At 41.9% G+C, this 18201-nt stretch overlaps 1 protein-coding gene across 8 annotated transcripts in view; it reads right to left on the reverse strand.

Moving 5' to 3' along the window:
- bbs9 (Bardet-Biedl syndrome 9) overlaps positions 1 to 18201 on the reverse strand; it is a 689521-nt gene that overhangs the window by 318504 nt on the left and 352816 nt on the right. The gene's annotated exons all lie outside the window — the stretch shown is intronic.

Consider the following 18201-nt stretch of genomic DNA (forward strand, 5'->3'; position numbering starts at 1 on the left):
AGAGTGCCAAGACTGCTATACTCTCAGCACTCCATGAACTGCTTTGCCTGTGCTGGGATGAGGGAGCAGTACCACAGGACATGCGCGATGCCATTATCATCACTCTCTATAAGAACAAGGGTGACCACGGTGACTGCAACAACTACTGTGGAATCTCCCTGCTCAGCATAATGGGGAAAGTCTTCGCACGAGTCATTTTAAACAGACTCCAGAAGCTGTCTACCCTGAGGCACAGTGCGGCTTTCGAGCAGAGAGATCCACCATTGACATGCTGTTCTCCCTTCGTCAGCTACAGGAGAAATGCCGCGAACAACAGATGCCCCTCTACGTTGCTTTCATAGATCTCACCAAAGCCTTAGACCTCGTCAGCAGATGTGGTCTCTTCAGACTACAAGCTAAGATCGGAAATCCACTAAAGCTAATAAATATCATCACCTCATTCCACGACAATATGAAAGGCACAATTCAGCATAGCGGTGCCTTATCAGACCCCTTTCCTATCCTGAGTGGCGTGACAGGGCTGTGTTCTCACACCTACACTGTTTGGGATCTTCTTCTCCCTGCTGCTCTCATATGCGCTCCAGTCTTCAGAAGAAGGAATTTCCCTCCACACAAGATCAGATGGCAGGTTGTTCAACCTTGCCCGTCTAAGAGCGAAGACGGAAGTACGGAAGGTCCTCATCAGGGAACTCCTCTTTGCTGACAATACTGCATTAACATATTAACATTCCACATAGAAGAGTGTCTGCAGAGACTCATCGACAGGATTGTGGCTGCCTGCAACGAATTTGATCTAACCATCAGCCTCAAGAAAACGAACATCATGGGACAGGATGTCAGAAATGCTCAATCCATCAATATCGGTGACCACGCACTGGAAGTGGTTCAAGAGTTCACCTACCTAGGCTCAACTATCAGCAGTAATCTGTCACTTGATGCAGAAGTCAACAAGCGCATGGGAAAGGCATCTGCTGCTATGTCCAGACTGGCCAAGAGGGTGTGGGAAAATGGCGCACTGACATGGAACACAAAAGTCCGACTGTTTCAAGCCTGTGTCCTCAGTACCTTGCTCGACGGCAGCGAGGCCTGAAGAACATATGTCAGCCAAGAGCGACGTCTCAACTCATTCCATCTTCTCTGCCTCCGGAGAATCCTTGGTATCAGGTGGCAGGACTGTATCTCCAAAGCAGAAGTCCTCAAGGCGGCCAACATCCCCAGCTTATACACCCTACTGAGCCAGCGGCGCTCGAGATGGCTTGGCCATGTGAGCCGCATGGAAGATGGCAGGATCCCCAAGAACGCATTGTACAGCGAGCTCGTCACTGATGTCAGACCCACCGGCCATCCATGTCTCCACTTTAAAGACATCTGCAAACGCGACATGAAGTCCTGTGACACTGACCACAAGTCATGGGAGTCAGTTGCCAGTGATCGCCAGAGCTGGCGGACAGCCATAAAGGCGGGGCTAAAGAGTGGCGAGACGAAGAGACTTAACAGTTGGCAGGAAAAGAGACAGAAGCGCAAGGAGAGAGCCACCTGTGCAACAGCCCCGACAACCAATTTTATCTGCAGCACCTGTGGAAGAATCTGTCACTCTAGAATTGGCCTTTATAGCCACTCCAGGCGCTGCTTCACAAACCACTGACCAACTCTAGGTGCTTACCCATTGTCTCTCGAGACAAGGAGGCCAAAGATTATGGAAAGAATATAGAGGCACTGGAGAAGGTAGAAAAGGATTTACTAGGATGATATCAGAATCAAGAAGTTATACCCATCAGGAAAGATTTAAAAGGGTGAGGCTCTTTTCTCAAGAAAAAAAACTGAGGGCTGACCTGATGGAGATCTACAAGATTATGAAAGGGGTTTGATAGGACAGATGCAGAGAAGATGTTTCCTTTTGTGGGTGAGACAAAAACTAGGGGCCATAAATATAAGATAGATAAATCCAAAAGGGAATTCAGGAGGAACCTCTTTACCCAGGGAGTGGTTAGAATGTGGAACTCGCTGCCATATGGAGTAATTGTGGCGAATTGTATAGATGCATTGAAGGGGATTCAGGATAAGGAAATGATGGAGAAAAGGAGCAAATGGATTTGTAGATAGGTTTCGATGAAGAGGGATGGGAGGAGGCTCGTGTGGAGAACACACACCACATCGGCCTGTTAGGCCAAATAGTCTGTTTCTGTGCTGCAAATACTTTCTAATACTTTGTAATATATAATATCCTTTCAACAGAAAGCTTACAGGAGAGTAAATATTAGTCTTTAGCACTCGTGGTGCACATGTCAGAGTGGGGTGGCATTACTGGGAACTAGGGCGTACGCCCAAATTTCTCATTCTTGTTTCCACTGTGCAAAGTTCTTGCCAGAAGTGTTAAAGCCAAAAATGTCCCTCTATAATTTAAATGGAATTCTTACCCTTTCAAATCTCTCCATGGCCTCATCCCTCCCTATCTCTGTAATCTCATCCAACTCCACAACCCTCCGAGATATCTGTGCGCCTCTAATTCTGGCCTCTTGTGCAACCCTGATTTTAATTGTTCCACCATTGGTGGTCGTGCCTTCAGCTGCCTAGGCCCTAAGCTCTGGAATTCCTGCCCTACACCTCTCCATCTCACTTTCTTCCTTTAAGGCACTCCTTCAAACATACCTCTTCGATTAAGCTTTTAGTCATCTGATCTAATATTCCCTTTTGCGGCTCAGTGTCATACTTTGTTTTATAATGCTCCTGTGAAGCGCTTTGGGACATTTTATTATGTTAAGGGCACTATGTAAATGTAAGTTGTTTCAAGAAAAAAGTCAAAACATAGAGCACTGTTATACAACAGCTTACACACTGATACGAGAAAGTTTCAGTTGCACTTCAACACAATAGTATAACTCTGATTTCAGGTAGCCATCTGGCTCCTGAATACATGGAAGCCAGGACCTCTGCACAGGTGAAATGCAACTCCCAGCACTGTGCAAAGCCAAGCTAAGCTTTGACAGTGCCCTGCGGACTGTTGAATCTTCTGGGAACATTATGAACATTTTGCTAGGACAGCTGACTCTCCAATCCATAAACTCATAACATTTGAAATGAATGGACTGTGAACTTCTGTGTCCGATGATGATCTAACTTAAGTATGACAGGGTCAGAGGTTACATTTTTATTTTGTCTTCAATAAAGGCCATGCCATCAGCTGCCTAGGCACTGGAATTTCCTCCCTAAACCTCTCCGCTTCTCTCTCCTTTAAGATGCTCCTTAAAACCTACCTCTTTTGGTCACCTGTCCTAGTGTCATGTGGCTTGGTGTCAAATTTTGTCTTATAACCCTCCTGTCAAGCACTTGAGATGTATTACTATGCAGTTGTTAAAGAGCCATCTTTCCGGTCAGCTTTTTGCGGTGTAAAAAAGAACTTAGCTTTATATAGCACCTTTCACGACCACAGTACGTCCCAAAGCACTTTACAGCCAATTAAGCACTTTTGAAACATAGCCATGGTTCTAATCTAGGAAATGCAACAGCCAATTTGCACACAGCAAGCTCCCATAAACAGCAAAGTGATAATGACCAGATAATCTGTTCTTTGTTATTGAAGGATAAATATTGGCCAGGACACTGGGGATATTCCCCTGCTCCTCTTCGAAATAGTACCATGGGATCTTTTACATTTAGCTGACAGGGCAGACGGGGTTTCTGTTTAATGTCTCATCCGAAAGACGACACCTCCGATAGTGCAGTACTCTCTCTCAATGATACACTGGAGTGTCAGCCTTGATTTTTGTGCTCAAGATCTAGAGTGGGACTTGAACCCAGAACCTCCTGACTCAGAGACAAGATTGTTACCAACTCAGCCATGGCTGAGTGAGTGGAACACACAGTGGCAGTCCAGTAGACCAGTTAGATATGCTCTTAAAGGGATTCAGTCTGGAGCTCTACCTCATTTTCAACACACTGCCAGCACCCATTCACTATTACTGTACTATTACCCCACATGTGCCTTCCTAAATGGTGCCAATACCAGGAAAATATTAATTTACATTCATGTAGCATCATATGGCTTCACTCGAGGTACTTTAGAGATTACTTTGTTTCTTGAAATGCAGTCACTGTCATTATGCAGATAAATCGACTATCTTTCTTCTCCCCATAAGGTCCCATAAACAGCAATGAGATGAATGGCCTGTTAATCTGATTTGGTGGTGTTGAATGAAGGAGGAATATTGGTCAGGCATGTCAGCCTTGGTTCAGTGGTAGCACTCTCACCTGAGTCAGAGGATTGTGGGTTCAATCCCCGCTGCAGAATTTGAGCACATAATCCAGATCAATGCAGGACTGAGGGAGTGCTGCACTGTCGAAGGTGCCATCTTTTATTGATGACATTAAGCAAAGGCTCTGTCTGCCCACTCTAATGGTCCAAAAAAATTCCCATGGCACTATTCAAAGAAAAGCAAGGGAATTCTCCAGGCCAACATTGATCCCTCAACCAATACCACTAATACTGATTAACAGGCACGTCAAAAGCAAAATACTGGATGCTGGAAATCTGAAATAAAAACAGAAAATGCTGGAAATACTCACTACTCTGATGAAAGGTCACAGACCTGAAACATTAACTCTGTTCCTCTTGTCACAAATACTGCCAAACCTGCTAAATATTTCCAGCATTTCCTGTTTTTGTTAATGGGTAACTTGTTGTTTGTGGGATCTTGTTTTGCACAAAGTAGCGGCCACCTCTGCCTACTTTACAGCAGTGACTACATTTCAAAAATACTTAATTGGTTGCAATTTAACATATCAGGTGAAGGACAGAAGCTGCAACAATATAGTGTTTCCTACACTAGTGGCTGGCACTTGAACCAGAACCCAGGTGCAGATAGCATAATTTGCAGCATTATAAGCGTTAATGAGCTGGACAGTGTGAGGTAGATGAATTGACAGCCAAGTTATCAGTCCCATGTCCTTGAGTTTCTGATGGGTTTATTTTGTGTATGTTAGTTCACCTTCATGCAGTCAGGTTCAATATCCGCTCCAGCTCACTGCTCTTGATGTCAGCAGCATGAGTTGCTGAAAGTGAAATATTTCTCCCTTTGACAAAAAATTGAACGAGATTTAAAAATAGAAATGTAGAATCAACCACAAATATTTGTAACTTTTTTTGTTTTAAAAGCATGGTCAGACTTTTCCTTTTGTTAGCTTATTTAAAGTGAAATTTAATAGTGTACAACACAAAAATTGACACTAAATAAGAGGTACCAAAAACTGAAAATCTCTATCGATTTTATTTTATTTATTTTTATTTAGAGATACAGCACTGAAACAGGCCCTTCGGCCCACCGAGTCTGTGCCGACCATCAACCACCCACTTATACTAATCCTACACTAATTCCATATTCCTATCACATCCCCACCTGTCCCTATATTTCCCTACCACCTACCTATACTAGGGGCAATTTATAACGGCCAATTTACCTATCAACCTGCAAGTCTTTGGCATGTGGGAGGAAACCGGAGCACCCGGAGGAAACCCACGCAGACACAGGGAGAACTTGCAAACTCCACACAGGCAGTACCCAGAATTGAACCCGGGTCGCTGGAGCTGTGAGGCTGCGGTGCTAACCACTGTGCCTCCCTCTTTTGCAGGTCCAAACTTACAGTTGTTAATTTGACCAGATCTTCAAAAGATTATGAGAAATTATAATTTTGTGAATACAATTATTGCTGTATACATATATCCCAGGTGTTGTCACTTCAGTACTTACCAGCTGAGTATTTTCTAGTCTTTAACATTCGGCACATACCAAGAACTTTGGCTTGAAATTTGTCTATGAGGCAACAGCACACATAATGCTTATATTGGTTGTCTGAAATTCCTCGCTCCAAAAAGTTAGCAAAGATGTTAAACTCTTCAAAATAAATGATTAGTTTCTCTACTGGATTTGCAGAAAGAGAAATTTCAGAACACATCCAAATATGGTGATCATGCCATCATATCAAGCTCACCATTTCATTCTTCCACTGAGTCAGGGTTCCATTCACACATTTTCAGTTTAAGCTGAATTTCAAATTTTCAAATACAAATGACATAAGGGGATATGAGGATAGTTGGAAAAAAGGCATTGAAGTGGATGATCAGCTATGATCGTGTTGAATGGCGGGGCAGGCTCAATGGGCTGACTGGCCTACTCCTGCTCCTATGTTCCAACTTTCAATTTAGCATTGATCTTAATAGAACGCGTCCTCACTTTTAGTTGATGACATTTCAAAACAAACCAGCCCTTTCCTTAGACACTAGCTGCACACCGTTTGAAAGCAAGTTATTTCCAGACTCTGTAAATCAGCAGTAATTGTGATTTATTCATATCACAACCTATGGAATTCTGCACTGCTTTGCAACACAATGTTACACAACTTAGCATCACCTAGTCACTACTCTCCCATTCGCTTTGCCTTTTATTCTAACCCATCTGCCTTGCTGCCAACATGCTCTGTGATCTTTGGCTCTTCACGTTTATTGCTCAATAAAATCAAATGCCACAAATACAACCAAATCCAAACCGAGACTTCCTCAACTAGATGGCATATAAACGGCATCATTCCAGTTAAAAGTCTGTCCCACTTGTTTGCACCATATTCATAGGTTCTGGGAAAAGTCCTTTGAAGAAGTTATCTGAGTCCCAATGTTCGCGATGATCAAAGTACATATGCATTTGGCATGAATAATATGCTTTCACTTCCTGTATGCATTTTTGATGCTATATCAGAAAGTAAAATTTTAATTTCACATGACTAAATCTGCAATCCCAATTTTTCACCTGTATTCATCCATTTAATGTTAGCTAAGAGAATTGTTTGCCACTCTTTAAATTGCAGCATTTGTTATGCAGCAAGAGTCAATAAAACATGCCTTGTGATTTACTTTATTTACCCATAGCAAAAAGTAAAGACAGAAATGTGAATGAATCATGCTTAACCTCCAATTAAACCCTGGCTCTAAAGCACCACACAGACCATAACAGTCAATGAATAGAGACCCACAACAGAGCTCAGCTCCTATAATGATGGTCTCTTCCAGAGGTCTTCTCAGAAAGATATTAAAAGACCTGCAGGTGCTTTGGCCACAGGCTTTTCCATAGCCATGCCACAGAAAGAAACCCCAAAGGAAACACTAATAAAGGGTAATCAAGCTGGTAATGATGATAATCGAGAAGGACCATAAACCCTAGAATTTACAATGCCTGTTTTACTTAATTTACTAGGGACGTGTCTGAATATTAGACAGGTGTGCTGTTATATATAACTGTTTACTTGCTGTTAAAGTGAATGATTCTGCCTTTTACTTGTTAATTTTGAATATTTCTGTTTAACTAAATAGCACAAGAGAAGGGACCTGGATGTTGGCCAAATGATTCATAAACCACATTAAATTATTTCCTTATTTACCCTTTCCCAATTGATACCAACTGAAACTTGGGTCAGAATTTAACCCTCCCCAGGAGCAGCCTCGGAGGCTCGAGGGGTGGTGTAAAATCGTGTGGGAGATTGGAGGGGGTGGGGGGGTGCCCATTGCCTCCCCACTCCCGCTGCTGTTTACCCAGCAGCGGGGGAGATGGCAAATGGCCCGCCTGCCCCAGGCCAATTGATAGTAACAGAAACTCGGTATTCCTTACTTTTGAATTCTAAGAATCAGGTTAGAACCCACAACTATTAGAAGAAGAAAGCTTCCAGGGTTCTTTAAGCTATTTCAGATAACTGTGTGTTAGCTAAAGTATATGCTAAAATGCAACACTAATAATGGCTTCTTTAGCTAAACATTTAATTATTGCTATTTAAATGTTTAATTGTACTACCTAACAGTAATTTAAGAATATATTGTTCTTTTGTGATGTTGTAACATGAATTACAAAGGTGAAGTTATTTAAATGAGAATTTTTATTTTACAATAAGGAATGCTTTGAATTATTTTGCAAATTAACTATCAAAAGGAGATTATTTGTTACCATTTTAAAAGGATTGCAAGTTTAATATCAATACAATAAGCAGGGGCTGTCAGGACTAAATGGTCTGTTTAACTTAGTATTTCAATTAAATTCAGTTGCACTGCATTTATGACAGCATTTATTAGACTGTCCTGCTTTCTAAATGGAACAGTTTTAAAACAATACGTGTAGACCCAAGAAAAATAAACCTAAGCTAGAAGGGATGAATGTGTCAATTAAAATGGCAATAAAAAAAGAAAAACTATGCAAAATGTACAGAAAAAAAAATAAGGGATAGAACTCTTGGGAGGAATGTGGGAATTTACACTTATACTAAAATATTAGCAATGCTAAGATGATCCGAGGGATGAGTGGAGTCAAGTACACTATAAACAGTTACAATTATTAGATGATTTATATTAAGAATATTCAAATTGCTGGTTCTGATACCAAACCATTTTTAAATCTTAAAATGTAAAGGAACATTGTGCAGTAATACACAGGTTGTGATAGCATGACAACTCCAGACTGCTTCAAGTTCCAGTATTGATAAAAATTGTTAATTGGGAAAGGGCCAACTTTGATGGAGTGAAAATGGATCTAGCCCAAATAAATTGGAATTAAAGATTGGAAGGCAAATCTATAACTGAACAATGGACTGCCTTTCAAGAGGAGATACTTTGGGTACAGTCAAGGCACATTCCTAGGAGGGGGAAAGGTAGGGCAAACAGATCCAGAGCTCCCTGGATGGCAAAAGAGATAAAGAGTAAGATGAAGTAGAAAAAAGGTTCATATGACCGATGTCAGCCAGATAATACAACTGAGAACCAGGCTGAATATAGAAAATTCAGCAGGGAAGTGGAAAAGGAAGTAAGAGAAGCAAAGAAAGTACAAGAAAAGACTGGTAGCTAACATAAAGGGGAATCAAAAAGTCTTCTAAGGGCCAATAAATAGTAAAAGGGGGGAAAGAGGAGGAGTAGGGCCGATTAGGGACCAAAAAGGGGATTTACACATGGAGCCATGGGGCACGGCTAAGGTACTAAATGAGTACTTTGCATCTGCCTTTACCAAGGAAGTGGATGCTGCCCAAGTCAAGGTAAAACAGGAGGTAGTTGCTTTTATTTTAGTTGAGAAACTGGTTGGGCTAAAAATTGAATATGCGATGTTAGATAGCCTGGCTGTAATTAAAGTCACCAGGACCAGATGAGATGCATCCAAGGATACTGAGGGAAGTAAGGGTGGAAAGTGTGGAGGCACTGGCCAAAATCTTTCAAGCCTCCTTAGATACAGGGGTGGTGTCAGAGGACTGTAGAATTGCAAATATTACACCCTTTTTCAAAAAGGATATAAAGACAAATCCAGCAACTGCAGGCCAGGCAGTTTAACCTCGGTGGTGGGAAAGTTTTTAGAAATGATGATTTAGGACAAAATTAACAGTCATTTGGACAAATGTGGATTAATTAAGGAAAGCCAGCACAGATTTGTTAAGGGTAAATTGTGTTTAACTAACTTGCTTGAGTTTTTTGATGAGGTAACAGGGTAATGTGGTTGATGCGGTGTACATGGACTTCCAAAAGGCATATGATAAAGTGCCACATAACAGGATTCTCAGCAAAGTTAGAGCCTATGTAATAAAAGGGACAGTAGCAGCACGGATACAAAATTGGATGAGTGACCAGAAAACAGAGTAGTTGTAGACTGTTGTTTTTCGGACAGGAGGAAGGTATATAGTGGGGTTCCCGAAATGTCGGTGTTAGGACCCCTGCTATTCTTGATATATATATATTAATGACATAGACTTGGATGTGATTGGCATCCTTCCATCTACAAAAGATGATGGAAATGCAGCAAACAATCCATTTAAGTGGGTTGTCTTCTCTTGGTGCAACTTTGCTGATGGCTGAGAAGGCCAATCCTTGAGAGGCAGGTTCTGCTACAAATGTTGCACATGACGTTGCCAAGTGACGCTGTGAGATGTTGTTTTTGATGTTGGCGCCTGTTGCCAAGCTCCTGTAGCACCTGGCCATCGTAGTAGTGCACACCAATCCATAGGATGTGCTGTCATTTCCCTCTTTCACCAGCTAGTGACTCCAAAGTGCTATAGTTAAAATTTAGGGCCTACATGTCACGCTTGCAAGCATCCTTGAAGCAGAGCTTTGGGCGCCTTACTGGTCATCTGGCCCCGGCTACCTCACCATACAGAAGGTCCTTGGGTATGCGACCGTCTTCCATGCTGCGGACAAGTCCGATCCGCCGAAGCCACCTCTGTTTGATTAGTGCCAACACACTTAGGATCTCTGCCTTTGAGAGGACTGCCACATTTGTGATTTTCTCCTGCCAGGATATACCCTTATGTGCTGCAGATAGCAAAAATGGAAATTATTGAGCTTCTTTTCCTGGTAGCTGTAAGTCTCCCATGTTTCACAGCCATACAGCAAGGTGCTGAGAACACAAGCTTTATAAACCATCAGCTTGGTCTAAGGGTCAGCTTTCTGTTATTCCATGCACGTTTCGCAAGTCGGCCAAAGGTGGTAGCTGCTTTCCCTATGCATGTATCAAGCTCTGCATCAAGGGACAGATTGTCACCGTGGACCCAGGGTAGCAGAATTGCTGACCACTTCCAGTGGGGTGTTATTTAGTGTTTTCGGGGGCAGAGATGCAACACCTTGTCCCATGACCACAATTTTCTTGACGCTTATAGTCAGGGAGAACAAGTTACAGGCACGGGAGAGACAGTCCATGAGTCTTTGTAGCCGAGTTTCCATGTGAGCGACTAGCTCACATCATCAGTGTGGAGGAGTTCTCTGATCAGGGCATGATGTATTTTTGTCTTTGCTTTCAGCCTTGATGGATTGTAGAGCTTGCTGTCTGACCTAGTGTGCAAGTAGACTCCTTCCATATCTGCAGGGAAGGCGAAAGTCAGGAGCATGGAGAAGATGCCGCCAAACAGAGTGGGGGCTAGGACACAACCCTGTTTCACTCCATCCTTCACTCTGAAACTGTTGGAAGTGGACTTGGGTGTGGAGGGCACAATTTCAAAATTTGGGGATGACACAAAATCTGAAAGTACTGTGAACTGTGAGGAGTATATTGATAAACTTCAAGAGGACATATTCAGGCTGGTGGAATAGGCGGACAAGCGGCAGATGAAATTTAATGCAGAGAAGTGTGAAGTGATTCATTTTGGCAGGAAGAACGGGGAGAAGCAATATAAAATAAAGGGTACAATTCTAAAGAGAATGCAGGAACAGAGGGACCTGAGTGGAATATGTGCACAAATCATTGAACGTTGCAGGGCAGGTTGAGAAAGCTGTTAATAAAGCATATGGGATCCTGGGCTTTATAAATAGGGACATAGAGTACAAGAACAAGGAAGTTATAATGAAATTAAAACAAAGTGCTGGAAATACTCAGCAGGTCTGGCAGCATCTGTGAAGAGAGAAGCAACAGTTAACATTTCAGATCTGTGACCTTTCATTAGAACATCCTGAAATGTTAACTCTGCTTCTCTCTCCACAGATGCTGCCAGACCTGCTGAGTATTTCTGGCACTTTCTATTTTTATTTCAGATTTCCAGCATCTGCAGTATTTTGCTTTTATTGAAGTTAGAATGAACCTGGAATATTATGTCCAGGGCTGGGCACTACACTTTAGGAAGAATGTGAAGGCATTAGGGAGGGCGCAAAAAAGGTCCATGAGAATAGTTCCGGGGATGATAAACTTCAGTTACATGGATAGGATGGAGAAACCGTGGCTGTTATCCTTGGAGAAGAGAAGATTGAGGAGATTTGATAGAGGTGTTCAAAATCATGAGGGGTCTGGACAGAGTAGATAGGGAGAAACTGTTCCCATTGGCGGAAGGATCCAAAACCAGAGGATGCCAATTTAAGGTGGCAGGCAAAAGATGCAATGGTGACATGAGGAAAATCTTTTTTTATGCAGCAAGTGGTCAGAAGCTGGAATGTACTGCCCGAGTGTGGTGGAAACAGATTCAATTGAGGGATTCAAAAGAGAATTGGATAGTTATCTGAAGAGAAAAGATTTGCAGGGCTACAGGGAAAAGACCGGAAAGCTTCCCACTTTTTCTCCAGTCTATTGTTTAGTATTACTGCATTACTGTCTAATCGATTGATGTTACATTCAAATTAACAGAAACATAAAATTACTGACCTTATTGGGATACAAGAGGCCATTGAATGGCCACAGGATCCATGCTCAGCGTAGTGGCACTGCTACAAGGGCCCGCTGGGTAAACAGGTTGCTGACGCTAGTACAATGGGCTGCTGCTATAATGGGTCAATGGGCTGCTGGCATTGGTACAATGAGTCGCTGAGTCAAAGGGCCATCACTATAATGGACCATTGACACTGGCACAGTGGGCCACTGGAACTGATGCTTGTACAATGGGAAGCTTGTCTCAATGGATTCAGCGACGTCAGCTCATCCAATTTAAGTACATTCCCTGTGCATTTCCACGTGCAAGGGAAATGCTATGACTGCAGGTAGGTGGAGAATAGGGATTACTGCTACTCTTGAAAGGCTGCTGCTGTTTGAAACCTTTATTGACGATTCTGCTGGACTGCTGCAGAAAAAACTGATAACTCACTGAGGAACAAGTGCAAGAACTGCCCGTTTTGAATGCAGGATCTTGTGTTTTGTTGGAAGATTTGGGGCAGAGAAAGGACTCCTCCTCCTAGATTAAAGTGCAGCATGCTCAGCAGGAGGTTGCGCTGAGAGCCAATGCTGTCTCCAACATCCACTGATCTGGGAGCAGGCGAGAAAGAATTGAGCGAGGATGAGGAAGAAAATACTTGCATGCTGCACAGTCATTTCTTCACATAAGTTGAACATGGGCTGGACACTGGACTGCACTTCATAAGGTTAATCAACATGTTACACACAAATGCTGAAAGCATACACTGTGTCTGGTTTAACTGAAGGCTGCCCACATACAGAAGAAATATCCACTCTGACGGGGGCTCTGCCTATCTGTGCTACCTCACCCACTGACATAAATTGTGTTGGCGAGGGAAGGTTTGGAGTCCTTGTGTCATTCTAGAATGGTCACTTTCTTGGTTGCACTTCAGTCCATTCACCAACAATGCTGCCATACTAGCATCATGGTACTGTATTGGTCCTGCTACTATGTGCACAGCCATTTGGAGCATGCTTCATGCTGACATGTTCCCTTTCTCTTTCTATAAGGTGTTTTGGGTGAAATGTTCAACCGAGGCCTCATCTGCCCTCTCAGATGGAAGCAAAATATCTCATGGCACTATTTCAAAGAGAAGCAGTGTCCTGGCCAAAATTTATCCCACAACCAATGTCACCAATACAGATGGCTTGGTCATTTATCTCATTGGTGTCTGTGGGATCGTGCTGTATGTAATTTGGCTGCCGTATTTCCTGAATTATAACATGACTGCTTCAAAATTACTTCATTGGATATAAGGATGTTGGAATGTCCAGAAGTTTTGAAGAGTGCCAGAGAAATGCTAATTCTTCCTTCATTATAGGTGTACCCCATGATGATGTTACTGGTCTTTGGGGTGAACAGGAAGCTGGTCCATCACACAAACAGCCAGCACACACAAAATTATCCATCTTGAAGAACCAGAGAGTCAATTGGGAGCACCTGCTGAAGTATCCATCAGTACTCCGGAGGACTAATTCGAGGGGGTAGCAACAAGGGGAAGAGATGGCTACAGCGTGACACTAAGCTCAAGATTTCGAACTTTATAACAACTACAGAGAAACAGGAACTTATTAATGGTTAGAAGTGCTTCATGCAGTGCTTTGCAAATCCTCAGAACTCCCTGCGTGGTATATCAGTAATTCTTCAGAAGTGAAGATGGTGACTCCTGCAGTCCACCACATAGTGAGTACAAACGCCACTAACATCTGCAGTGAAGAACTGTCTTCATCTGAAACATTAGTTCCTCCGCTCTGCTCTGACCGAGGCGGGATTGTACTATTAATTCAGTCCCACTTCTCCACAGGTCACAACATATATTTAAATTTCCCCACTTACCAAAAGAGTCAATCAGGATAATCTATTTTTCCCCAGAATAAAGCACACCAACCAGGCTTGCTTAATAAACAAAAAATTATTTGTTTATTATAAACCAAGTCTTAACCAATAATGAAGTAAAACATACACATGAATTGAAATATTAAAGCCCCTTATCTTTATCCTTGCCCTCACGCACACACACATACATACAAAACCGGTTAACCAGCAAAAAATGGGATTTTTGTTTACAGCTGTTACAAATAAATAGAAGGAAAAAAAACCTTGTACTGAAAAGTATGTACGGAAGATGTCCGTGGTTTTGGCGAGGCGTCCTAAAGGCGAATAGGCAGCTGCCACTAGGATCTTCCCAGAATAGTCCCTTCCAGGTGAAGCTGATTGTCCATTTGGGTAGGCATTCAAAGAAATTCAGCTACAGAAGACTTCACATAGGTTTTACATCAGAGGTGCAGCACCAAAGGTTTCAATTCACAAACATTCGATGCAAAGTTCTTTTAAAGATGTAAGGTTTCTGCAAATATTCAGGATTTCTTCAAATCCAAGAGGCAACAGTACAACTTGATGCAGGATTTGCTTTTCACGTTCAAGATAAGCAGGGTTGTCTTCTCCTAGCAGGTCAATAAGCAAATTCCAACAGCTTGTTTTTAGCCAAAACCAACTGGCTTTTTTTTTAACAGTTCAAAATGAAATAAAAACCTTTCCAGAGGCAAGTCCGATGAGACTATTAATCCTGACTTGTCAATAAGGAAATAGCTCTTCAGGTCAACCCCCCTGCTGGGTTCTTTATAAACATGTGCCTTGCAGTAAAAACTTGTTTACTGATCAACCTTCTGTTAGCCTTCCCTTTAAGAAAAACACTCAAAGTTCAGCAATCTCCAGGTCAACCCCCCTGCTGGGTTCTTTATAAACATGTGCCTTGCAGTAAAAACTTGTTTACTGATCAACCTTCTGTTAGCCTTCCCTTTAAGAAAAACACTCAAAGTTCAGCAATCTCCAGATGATTCAAAGTCCAAAATTCAACCATAATTTTAAAAAACATACTTTACACAGAAAAACAGAGGCGCTCACGTAACAACTCTGATCAACCTACTAACTGCTTCTAGCATTTACATTCGCGCTTCAGATTTCCAGCTTCCACAGTATTTTTCTTTTTGTTAAATATTTTTGGATGGTCAAATAGGGTGCATCCGAATTGTGGCTCTTGCTCAATTCAGTGATGTGCCGGAAGGCAGGGCTGCTTCGAGATCACCCATAAGGAGTCGGCTTGATAACTCTGACAGTAAGTCAAATCATGTTCTGATCTGGGTTCATCATTTCACCAGTATGAACCTGTATTGCAGTTTGATAACTTGCTACCACATCAGTCCCATCAGGTTCGTGCATCAGTCCACACTCCCCCTACCTCCATTCCTATAGTCAATACCATGTCAAAACTGTGAATGAAGGATATCTGAAACAGGTGCATTACATCAAACTTTAAAACAATAAACAATAACTGAAGTTATGCAGTCCTAGCAGTTATTTCCATAATGGTTGCAATTAGAAAAGGGAATAGTATATTATTCATTTGATCAGCATTTTAACCCTTTAAATGTAGACACTCAGACTGTGAAATAAGTACTTTCGTTTCACATAACATTTGCATACATTCTGTACATCTGTAATACGAACATTCGAATTAGGAGCAGGAAGTAGGCCACTCGGCCCCTCGAGCCTGCTCCGCTATTCAACAAGATCATGGCTGATCTGATTGCAACCTCAACTCCAGATTCCTGCCTACCCCAATAACCTTCCATCCCCTTGCTAATCAAGAATTTATCTACCGCTGCCTTCAAAATATTTCAAGACTCTGCTTCCACCACCTTTTGAGGAAGAGAATTCCAAAGTCTCATGACCCTCTGAGAGAAAAAAATTTCTCCTCATCTCTGTCTTAAATGGGTGATCTCTTATTTTTAAACAGTGACCCCTAGTTCTAGATTCTTCCACAAGAGGAAACATCCTTTCCACATCCACCCTGGCAAGACCCCTCAGAATCTTATATGTTTCAATCAGGTTACCTCTTACTCTTCTAAACACCAGCGAATACAAGCCTAGCCTGTCCAATCCTTCCTCACAAGACAACCTGCCCATTCCAGCTATCAGTCTAGTAAACCTTCTCTGAACAGCTTCCAATGCATTTACATCCTTCCTTAAATAAGGAGACCAGTACTGTACACAGTACTCCAGACGTGATCTCACCAATGCCCTGCATAACTGAAGCATAATCTCTCTACTTTTGTATTCAAGTCCCCTCGCAACAAACAATAACATTCTATCAGCTTTCCTAATTACTTGCTGTACCTGCATACTAACCTTTTGTGATTCATGTACTAGGACACCAGATCCCTCTGCATCTCAGAGCTCTTCAATATCTCTTCATTCAGATAATATACTTTTTTATTCTTCCTGCCAAAATGGACAATTTCCCATTTTCCCACATTACACTCCATTTGCCAGATCTTTAACCATTCACTTAACCTATTTATATCCCTGTAGCCTCCTTATGTCCTCTTCACAACTTACTTTGCTACCTATCTTTGCGTCATCAGCAAATTTAGCAACCATACCTTCGGTCCCTTCATCCAAGTCATTTATATGAATTGTAAAATGTTGAGGCCCCAACATACATCCCTGTGGCACACCACTTGTTACATCTTGCCAACCAGAAAATTACCAAGTTATGCCTACTCTCTGTTTCAGTTTTTGGAGAACCATTTCAGAGTGTTGGCAGACTATGCAAGATCTATGCAGCGCAGTGGTTAGCACCGCAGCCTCACAGCTCCAGGGACCCGGGTTCAATTCTGGGTACTGCCTGTGCGGAGTTTGCAAGTTCTCCCTGTGTCTGCGTGGGTTTTCGCCGGGTGCTCCGGTTTCCTCCCACCGCCAAAGACTTGCAGTTGATAGGTAAATTGGCCATTGTAAATTGCCCCTAGTGTAGGTAGGTGGTAGGGAATATGGGATTACTGTCGGGTTAGTATAAATGAGTGGTTCTTGGTTGGCACAGACTCGGTGGGCCGAAGGGCCTGTTTCAGTGCTGTATCTCTAAAAAAAAATTTACCGAAAGCAAAAAGGGCTTAAAGAAAAGTGCTTTGACATTAAATATACTTTATAACATTTAGCATAAAGAAAAGTGCTATGACAAAGAACATTTCCTTCTGTTGTCAGAATTACCATTAAGAATAGTCCCTTTTTTAGATTGAAATACCAGATTACTCAGTTTTAAGTAGGTATAAATCACTAAAGGAGGCTACAGCCATCTGCAGAGTTTTCAATAGTGATACTGAATAAGTAACATCATCTTAATCACAAATACCGACTGCTTTTGCACTGAGACCAACATTGGTTAATACTGGTCACTTATTTTTCTATTTGGAAGCAAAAAGGAAAGTTGGTGGCAGAGGGCTTTCAGGAGACAATCCACTGAAAGAGGGAAACTAGAAAAGCAAATATACACTGTGCCAAGTAAGGGAAAGAACTATTCACACTGGGGATTACAGCATCTTGACATTTCAGAAGGGGATTAAAAAACCATAAATGAAGAGAAATCATTTAATGGCTTACAGTCAAAGAAAGCTCCATTGTTCTGGAGCCCTCTGGTTTACCGATACGGAGAATTTTAACAATAATACAAACACACACTCGTTTTCTTTGTGGTTCAAAGCTAAATATCGTCTCCTGAAAGTCTGCATAAAAAACATAAACAGAGAAGACTATTCCTTCTCAAGTCTCTGGCATTGGGCCTGTTCTCCCAAGAACCTGTGAAGCTGCTTGTCCATCAAATTAACATGGTCAAAATTTTAAAATGACAGACACACCAGTGAGACAATGTTTCACCCATTCTTGTTGTATTATTAACAGTACTTGTCTATACCAAAAGGAACACACCAAGGATGTTTAAAGCCTAAAGGATATTTGAAAGTTGATTTGCAACAAGGTATTGCTTTTTCACTTGGAAATGTATGCAACAGCTAAATATTTTAAAGATAACACATTTTAATTGCACATAAAATTTGTATCTTTTCCTTCAGAAGGGCTCCAGAGAGCATTTATTGAAGGCTGCCTGTTATCTCTTCATTAGGTATGGGCAGCCACCGATAATTTTCTTTTCAATGCAATTCTGCATTGGTGTAAAGCTGTCACGTTAATTTTTTACGGACCAATTAAATGTAG

Source organism: Heterodontus francisci, chromosome 5 (genome assembly GCF_036365525.1).
Source record: "Heterodontus francisci isolate sHetFra1 chromosome 5, sHetFra1.hap1, whole genome shotgun sequence".
In the NCBI taxonomy this organism is placed as follows: Eukaryota; Metazoa; Chordata; class Chondrichthyes; order Heterodontiformes; family Heterodontidae; genus Heterodontus; species Heterodontus francisci.